This window comes from Macaca fascicularis, chromosome 5, assembly GCF_037993035.2.
Source record: "Macaca fascicularis isolate 582-1 chromosome 5, T2T-MFA8v1.1".
In the NCBI taxonomy this organism is placed as follows: Eukaryota; Metazoa; Chordata; class Mammalia; order Primates; family Cercopithecidae; genus Macaca; species Macaca fascicularis.
This window is the reverse complement of record NC_088379.1, coordinates 13,505,263-13,514,650: the sequence shown is the minus strand read 5'-3', so window position 1 is coordinate 13,514,650 and position 9,388 is coordinate 13,505,263.

The following is a 9,388-nucleotide window of genomic DNA, read 5'->3' as shown; positions in this document are numbered from 1 at the left end:
CTGGCCTAGCCTCCCAGCCTACATCTTTCTCCCGTGCTGGATGCTTCCTGCCCTCAAATATCAGACTCCAAGTTCTTCAGTTTTTAGACTTAGACTGGCTCTCCTTGCTCCTGAAGCTTGCAGACAGCCTATTCTGCGACCTTGTGATCAAGTAAGTTAATACTTAATAAACTTCCATATATATATCTCCTATTAGCTCTGTCCCTCTAGAGAACCCTGACTGATACATTATCCATTGGGATACACACTACCCACAGCTACAGAATTGCCAGAATCAGCCTTTGCACCTAAGTCTGTCTGTGGACTTGGTGTGTTAATTCTTTCTGTTAAATCATATACAGTATTGCATTCATATGGGCGTTTTGTTTTTATGACTTTTTTACCTTAAAATTTAAGAAGAATAGGATATGTTAGCTTCATGCCCCATGTATGTAAAATGAAAACTACATCTGTAGGGTTTGAATTAACACATCTGCGCAGCTCCCATTTCCTTCTCCTGCCCTACATTCATCAGAGTTTTACTAAGAAAATTAAAATTTTGAAAAAAAGCAGGCAAGAAAAGAAAAGAAAAGGCAGCAGCTATGAAGGCTGCCAGGGGTGTATACACGCAGCAGGCCCGTCTCTGGTCTCTGGGGTCCCAATCGGCAATGCCGGTCCTTTTATCTCTCAGTGCTTTAAGCTACTGTGATCTGTTCAGCCTTCTGTGGCTACATATGTCTCCAAGCAGAGTGATCGCTTCTAACAGCATGAACTCTGCATTTTCATCCCCCCTGCCTTTTGAATCACTCTAAATTAAGCAGTGGCTATGTGCACGGGCGGGAGGAACAAGACTGCTGGGGTCCAATAGAACTAGCTGAAGTTTATGATTTTTTAAACCCTCCCACCCCCAACATAAAAGGAAAGAGAAAATTGACCTTCCTTTGTTTAAAAAAATAACAAAAATAGTTCTGCTTTTTGCACAGAGGCTTCCGTGCCAGGAGATTAGAGCTTGTAAGAGACAAGTAAAATTGTTTGTTCAAATGCCACCCTGTTGGATTCATTGCCAGACAAGTAAAATTGTTTGTTCAAATGCCACCCTGTTGGATTCATTGCCGATGAATGAAGGGATGTGAAATTCTCAATGAGAAAAGAGACTCAGCTTGGCTATTGTTCTTAAGATCCAAAAGTAGAGGATAATGTAGGGAATGAGATCTAGGAGAGAAAGAAGAAAAAGCAAAGGAATGAGATGAAATTATCTAGAGTTATTGCTAAGTTGTCCCCAGGGAAAGGTGGGCCTCATTGGTCACCAGTTTTCATGACATATGCTGGCACCTAGCGCTGTCCAAGGGGAACTCTGTGACATTGTGGGAACTCTTCTCACCTGTGAGTAGTGGTCATGGTCATGCACCAGGTAGCCGGCAGAGGCTTGTTTGGAGTCCCTGTGTCCTGATCTGTGCATTAGCTCAGATAGACAGCTTCCCAGGATAGTTGGAGGATGTCTCTGATCCCTGAGTCAGGTGATGGTGCTGCTCTGAGTTCTGTTGCTGGTGAGCTGGCTCATTTTTTATCAGTCACTTTCCTCACTCCCCTATAAAAAAGAGTATACGATTTAACTGATTATTCTTCAGCAACTCCTCTAGGCAAAAGCATTCTTCTGGGCATGCCAAGAGAGATGAGGGACAATGTGACCATAACATGGAGTCCTTTTCAAGCAGCTTATGGAGCTTGGGAGTAGAACTTGCTCAAGTAGTATTAAGGGACAAAGGAGAGTAATGCAGAAAGTTGCTGAGTGGTAGGAGGTCTACATTGCTGTTACAAATAGGTACAACTGCAGTCAAGATACCATTTCTTAGATTCCAATGCAGGTGGATGGTAAAGGGTCTTAATGGGGTCTGCTATTGGCCTTCGCTTTTTTCTTCCTGCCTCCAATTCCTTGCAACGTCAGCACGCCTGACCCCTGCCCTCCCACTAACTCATACAATCCTTACCCCAGACAGCTCTGTTAATATTATCTTAATACCAATCTATATTTCCTTCCCTGTCGAAAACCCTTCAGTCATTCCAATCATTTGGCTTTAAAATAGCCTGCAAATGTTTTTAACAGGATATGTAAGAATTTTCATGGTTAGATCCAATCTTCTCTTCCACTTTACCTTTCCCTGACAGCTTCTCCTCTATAAAACTAATTGAAGTTCCCCAGATGGACGGTACATTCTCTCCATTCCAAACCTTTGCACATGCAGAAGGTCCTCTTCCTCTTTTTCTTTGCCTGGTACATACTATTCTTCTGTTAGGTCTCAGTCAAAATGCTATATTTTCTAAAAGAGTCTTGCTGTACTCTGGCTGCATACTGGCATCCTAAATTTGTACCTTAGAGGCAATTAAGAAAATACCACGGCTGCTCTAACCACGGGTCCATTGAATTAGAATATCTTGGGATAAAAAGGGATAGAATCTGAACATCAGTGTTTTTAAAGAGCTCCTTGGGTGATACTCTACAGCTAGGTTTGAGAGCTCTTGTGTAGATAGCCTTACTGTCCCTCTTCTCAATTCTGCAAAAAGCACTCTGTCTTCTACAGTAGGAGCTGTAAATTCTGTAAAGAGAATGTGGGTCATTCCCCGTCACAACTACTCAACTCTGTCATTGAAGCTTGAAAGCAACCATAGACAACATGTAAACAAATGAGCATTGCTGTGTTCCAGTGAAATTTTATTTACAAAAACAAGCTGCATGGCAGATTTAGTTTTCAGGTAAAAGCTTGCCAACCTCTGCTTTAAAGAATACCCTGTAGTCCATAACACACTAGATTGCAATTGTTTGTATACACATCCGTCATGAATACATGAATATTCACTCAACAAGCATTCATGAATACATGAATATAAGGGTGGAAGATTGCACAATACTTAAATCCTGTTGCAAGGCTGAATTCTTATGAGAAAGGCATCTGAGTTCTGGTTGTGAGACTGGGTAAAGGGTAAAGGAGTCATTTAAAAACCCTATTCTACATTATAATGGAGGCTGATTTTCTAAAGTCTTTCCCAGTTCTGATATTCTGTGGTATGTGAATCATCCCCTAGGAAAATACTAATGGGAAATACTTCTTTAGACAAAGAAAATAATTCCCTCCCAGTGTCCTTTCCTTCATTCTCTTAAGACTCACCCATTCAGAGCAATGCTTGAAGGCAGCCAAAAAATCATGCAAAGGATCCTAATCCTGTTCAAGGCTTTCAAAAGCATTTTATTATCCACATATACCACCCCCACCCTCCTGTGCCATGGATCTTACATTCAGACAGCTGATTAATCTCTCTTAAACTGTGCCTTAGATCTCACGTCCCAAAATTCTTCCACACTTAGCTGTTTCCTCAGGCTAAAGTCTAAAAGCATTATATTCGCCTTAGAGATCTTCCATACTCTCTTGATTCCTTCCTTTATTTTGAGATTCTCAAAATGCTGCCTCCACTTCAAGTCAAACAGAATCTAAGGTGAATGTTGGATTCACAGTAGTGAACACAACTTGCCTTAGCAATGATGGAAAGATAGCTTTCTCTCTCTTTCTTTCTCTCTCTCTCTCTCTCTCTCTCTCTCACACACACACACACAAACACCCATCTACCTTACATCTAACAAAATTTTTCCTGTGGGCTTATCCATGTGATCTTGAACACATTATTTAACCTCTCTGGGTTTTAGGTTGCAAAGCCTCAACATTACCTGAGTCATAAAGTTGTCATAGGGAGTAAGAGATGAGCATGTTGACCATTTAACACTTTATCTGGCATAGAGAGAGTACCTATTACCATTAATGTATTATTATTTTTATATTCTATGACCCTCTCCAAAAGCCTGTGAGATAATGAAAGCAGAGGCAATTATCCCTTCCTTGTAGGTGAGAAAACCAAAGCCCAAAGAAGTTAGGATATTTGCCGAAGATTGCACGGCATTAAGCCATAATTAGACCTAAGCATTCTCATTCCTAGGGGTTTTCCCATCATACATTGCTCCTTTTGAGACTTTACCTCTTTTGGAAATATTATCGTAGACAAAATTGCACTCTTACTAACAGGGGACTGGATTTTTTTTTTTCATTTAACTACAAGATACAGGGGCTGAAAATCAAGGAGACACCAGATCTGCCATTAGCAAGATGCTTGCATTGGGCCCTAAGTTTCCTCATCTATAAGTAGAGGAGTTTGGAAAACTGTATTTAAGGTACCATCTGGCTCCAGCATTTTGTAAGTTCACCGGTTTTCCAGGCTCTGGCTTCTTAATTATTCATGCTAATGGAGAGAAGAAGTGGGAGGGTAATTGAAATTCACAGATAATCCCTCAAATTGTCTCTGAATCCTTGCCCACCAGGCCTTCATCCTTTCATTTCAGTTACTGACAAGTAGATGTAATTGACTGATTTGAGCTTGATCTTCCTTCTGATCTTACTCATTCTCTGGAGGAAATGACTAATGAGCAGAAAAATTGCCAAATGGGGGAGGGAGGCATCAAGGCAAAGGCATCAATGATCTGTAAGTTGGTTATTTGTTTCCTGAGTTACTGAAGATATCTCTGCAGTTGCGCCTCATGCTCTGGAAAGATGTGTTCCTGAAGGACTGTCTGCAAGCCAAATATTTATAGAAATTGTATATTTCTATGCAGTGGTGAGTTGACTTACAACAAAACAAAACCAACCAATAAAATGTCTTGTGTTGAAACTTTACCTCTTCCCTCCAGTCTTTCTGTTGTTTTATGGAATCACAAGAGCACTATTTTCCTCTTCTGTCAAATGGAAGTGATGCTGTTAGGTGTCCTCTCAGAGAAAAGTGGCAGAGGCAAATTAAGTGTATGCAGCCAGGAGCACTCATAAGGGTTCAAAGTCCCATGCCTTCGACTTGGATGGTGCAGATAGCAATTTATGTATTTTGGGGAAAGATATATATTTTAAAATGTGAATTTATAAGAAAGGAAAACCTTCTCTGAGTGTGAATATTGGGTATATTTTAGAGAAAGAATAAAATATTAATTAGTAGACAGAGAGAAGATAATAAAGCATGTCCCTAAGTAGAAAGAACACAAAATATTTCCAGATTGTAGTTTCCACAATATACAATGAGTGTACAGTTATGTCAGTTAGGAAGCTACAGTTTGCTAGCTATTATTAGTTAGAACCTGTTTGCTAAGCTAGTTATAAAATTATTGTTATAAGCGCAACAAGTGAAGTGACATAGGATATAATTTAAGGTACTAGAACTACATCCAAATCCAAACTTTAGCCGTTGGTAGCTGTGTGAACTTGGGAAAGTTACTTCATGTCCCTATGTCACAGTTTCCTTATTTGTAAAATAGAGATAATAAAATTAACTACTTCACAGGCTATTTTGTGAGGAATTAAACCAGTTAATAGACATAAAGCCCTTAGAACGAGGTCTCCATGTAGCATGTATTACATATTATTATTCATGAGATCATTTATATTTAAATGTATATCACATATGCTTATCTTATTTCTATACATTGATATCTCTTAAACTTCAAATATTGCTTTGAAGTAGAAATCATTATTATTTTCTGTTTTGAGAGCAGGAGTGGGTCTCCAATTCAGGTCTTTCTGATGGTAAATATTCATGCTTATTTTAGAATGCATCTATGTCTTCACACAGGCCAAGTTTGAAGTCTTAAGTAACTCAGCCTAGCATGGGCCTTCAGCTCTCTGCTTGTGAGTCTTACCTCAGCTTCTGTCAGAGTCCTGGCAACCACAGACTTAATAAGTGTTGATATGATTATTGCCAGGCTTAAGAAGTGTTTGAAACCCAGTTCCCCATACTTATTTGAAACTTATACATTGATTGCTTTTTAAAGAAATAAACAAATATTTAGACAACTGACTATGGCTGATATATTATTCAACAGGAAAGAAAACTCATCTGATATGGTAGGAGTTATAAATTCATTTTCTTCCACTTTTATTATTTGTTCAGGGGGTACATGTGCAGGTTTGTTACAAAGGTAGATTGCACGATGCTGAGGCTTAGGGTGCAAATGAATCTGTCTTCCAGTTAGTAAGCATGGTATACTAAAGGTAGTTTTTCAGGCCTTGTCCCCCTCCTTCCTTCTTTCCTCTTGTATTTCCCAGAGTCTATTGTTCTCATCTTTATTTTTTTTTTTGAGAAAAGGTCTTGCTCTGTTGCCCAGGCTGAAGTGCAGTTGCACAAACATGGCTCACTGCAACCTCAATCTCCTGGGTTCAAAGGATCCTCCTGCTTCAGCCTCCTGAGTAGCTGGGACTACAGACATGCGCTACTATGCCTGGCTAATTTTTTAATTTTTTTATAGAGATGGCATCTCACTATGTCACCCAGGCTAGTCTCAAACTTATGGGCTCAAATGATCCTCCTAACTTGGCCTCCCAAAGTGTTGGAATTACAGACATAAGCCATTGCATCCAGCCTATTTTCATCTTTATGATCATGTATACTCGATGTTTAGCTCCCACTTATAAGTGATAACAGGTGGTATTTGGTTTTCTGTTTCTGCATTAGTTCATTTAGGATAATGTCTTCTAGTTGCATCCATGTTGCTGCCAAGGACACGATTTTGTTCTTTTTTATGGCTGTGTTGTATTCCATGGCATATATGTACCACATTTGCTTTATTTAATCCACTACTGATGGGCGCCTTGGTTGATTCCATGTCTTTGCTGTTTTGAATAGTACTGCAGTGAACATATGAGTGTATGTGCCTTTTTGATACAATTACTTATTTTCTTTGGATATATACCCAGTAATGGGATTGCTGGCTTTAACTCTTAGTTCTTTTGCGATGTCTCCAAACTGCTCCTCAAGGTGGCTAGACTAATTTACATTCCCACCCACAGTGGCTAAGCATTCCTTTTTCTCTGCAACCTCACTGGTATCTGCTGTTTTTAGACTTTTTAACAAAGGCCGTTATGACTGGTGTGAGATAGTATCTTATTGTGGTTTTGATTTGCTTTTCTCTGATGATCAGTGATGATGAGCATTTTTTCACGTTTACTGGGCACTTGTAGGTCTTCTTTTGGGAACTGTGTGTTCATGTCTTTTGCCCATTTTTTAATGGCATTGTTTTTTGATTTGTTTAAGTTTCTTATACATGCTGGATATTAGGCTTTTGTCGAATGCATAGTTTACAAATATATTATTTCATTCTGTAGATTGTCTGTATACTCCTTTGATAGTTTCTCTTGCTGTGCAGAGACTATTTAGTTAAATTCTGTTCCACTTATCAATTTTTATTTTTGCTGCAATTGCTTTTGAAGACTTAGCCATAAATTATTTTAAAAAGGAACCTCTCTTCAGGTTCACAGGAAGCTTCTACTCTTCTGATGTAACCAATTCAGAGTCTAGCCAGTAATGTTTAGGATGGCTTGTTTCTTTACATTTTCACTTCTGGCTTACAACATTAGCAATGACAATAGCCATGGGCTAAGTAGTTTCTCTTTGTGACTAAAAGAGAGGTTGACTAGATTTTTTATATGCTTTTTGTGACTAATTGCTTTTCATCTTCTCAAAACTGCCTTTTAAAAAATTGTGCCCATATTTCTATGAGGCTATGTATGTACTTACCATTAGTCTCATGTTGCTAGTCACAGTTTAAGAATATCAACCCTTTGTCTTTCATATACGTATTCTTTTTTTTTTTATATATATACTTTAAGTTCTAGGGTACATGTGCATAACGTGCAGGTTTGTTACATATGTATACTTGTGCCATGTTGCTGTGCTGCACCCATCAACTCGTCAGCACCCATCAACTCGTCATTTACATCAGGTATAACTCCCAATGCAATCCCTCCCCCCTCCCCCCTCCCCATGATAGGCCTCGGTGTGTGATGTTCCCCTTCCCGAGTCCAAGTGATCTCATTGTTCAGTTCCCACCTATGAGTGAGAACATGCGGTGTTTGGTTTTCTGTTCTTACAACAGGTGCTGGAGAGGATGTGGAGAAATAGGAACACTTTTACACTGTTGGTGGGATTGTAAACTAGTTCATCCATTATGGAAAACAGTATGGCGATTCCTCAAGGATCTAGAACTAGAAGTACCATATGACCCAGCCATCCCATTACTGGGTATATACCCAAAGGATTATAAATCATGCTGTTATAAAGACACATGCACACATATGTTTATTGCAGCATATACATATTCTTTTGAGCCTATTACGGTAGCTTTAGTCTTTTTAAAAGCCTAAATTCATTATAGTCAAATTTGTTTTGGAGTAACTCTAAATTTCTTTTATTGATTAAAATGTTTTCTCTCACTCAGAGATTTATTAATATTTTCTAAACACCTCTTCTAATATTTCAGATTTTTGATATTTAAACATTAACCCATTTGGAATATTTTTTATATGTTCTTTATTTTGTTTCTTTACACGATGCTTGCACTATTTATAAATAAAATAGCCTCTTTCTATGGAATTGAAATACTATTTTTATCATATATAAAACATGAAGTTGCATTGATTTCTGTATCTTATATTCCCTTCCTTTGATTTATCTTGTTATTCATGGATAATATCAACATAATTTTGGTTACCTGGCTTTATAGAAACTTCTAATATCTCAGAAAAGGTAAAGTATGCCCTCTTCACTAACCTACTTTGCTCTTGTAATTCTTTAAATTTTTTTGTTATTCAAGAATATTCACTGCTATATTAATTTTAAAATTGCTGTATTCAAGTTAAAATAGCATTCTAACTAAAACTGTATAAGCTCATTATTTTTTGAAATATTGACATCTTTATAATACTCATTATTCCTATGCAGGAAAATTGTTTCTGTTCTTTAGTTCTGGCCTTATTTTATGTCCAACAAAAATATTTTGGTTATTTTTATATAGGTTTTGTTTTTCTGTTTTTAAATTGATTGTTAGCTGTTTATAGGTTGTGTTTATGATTTTTTAAGAAAATATTTTCTAACTAGATATTGTTAGTACAAGAAAAATAAACATTTATTTTGTATACTTACATTGCATTTAGGAACCTTATCAACTTACTATAGTAATTTTAGTACTTAATTTTGTTTTCCTAGAGCTTTTCTTTCTTTTTTCCCTCCTTCATTTCTTCTTCATTTTCTTTCTAAAGTCTTCAATCATCCATTTATTGAATAAAGATTATTTTATAATCTTTATACTTAAAGATTATACTTTATATTTTAAGTATACTTAAAGATTATACTTAATACTTTATAGTTAAAGATTATAAAAAATGATAAAGATTATTTTATACTTTTTATACTTACATCCCTTATCTACTCTTTTTGAATTAGCAAAAGCCTCCCAAAACAATGTAATATCTAACATTTCCACTTTATGCTTAATGTCAATAAAAGTAAGTTTCAATAAAAGTAAGTTGGGGCACATCCACATTTAGTTTGG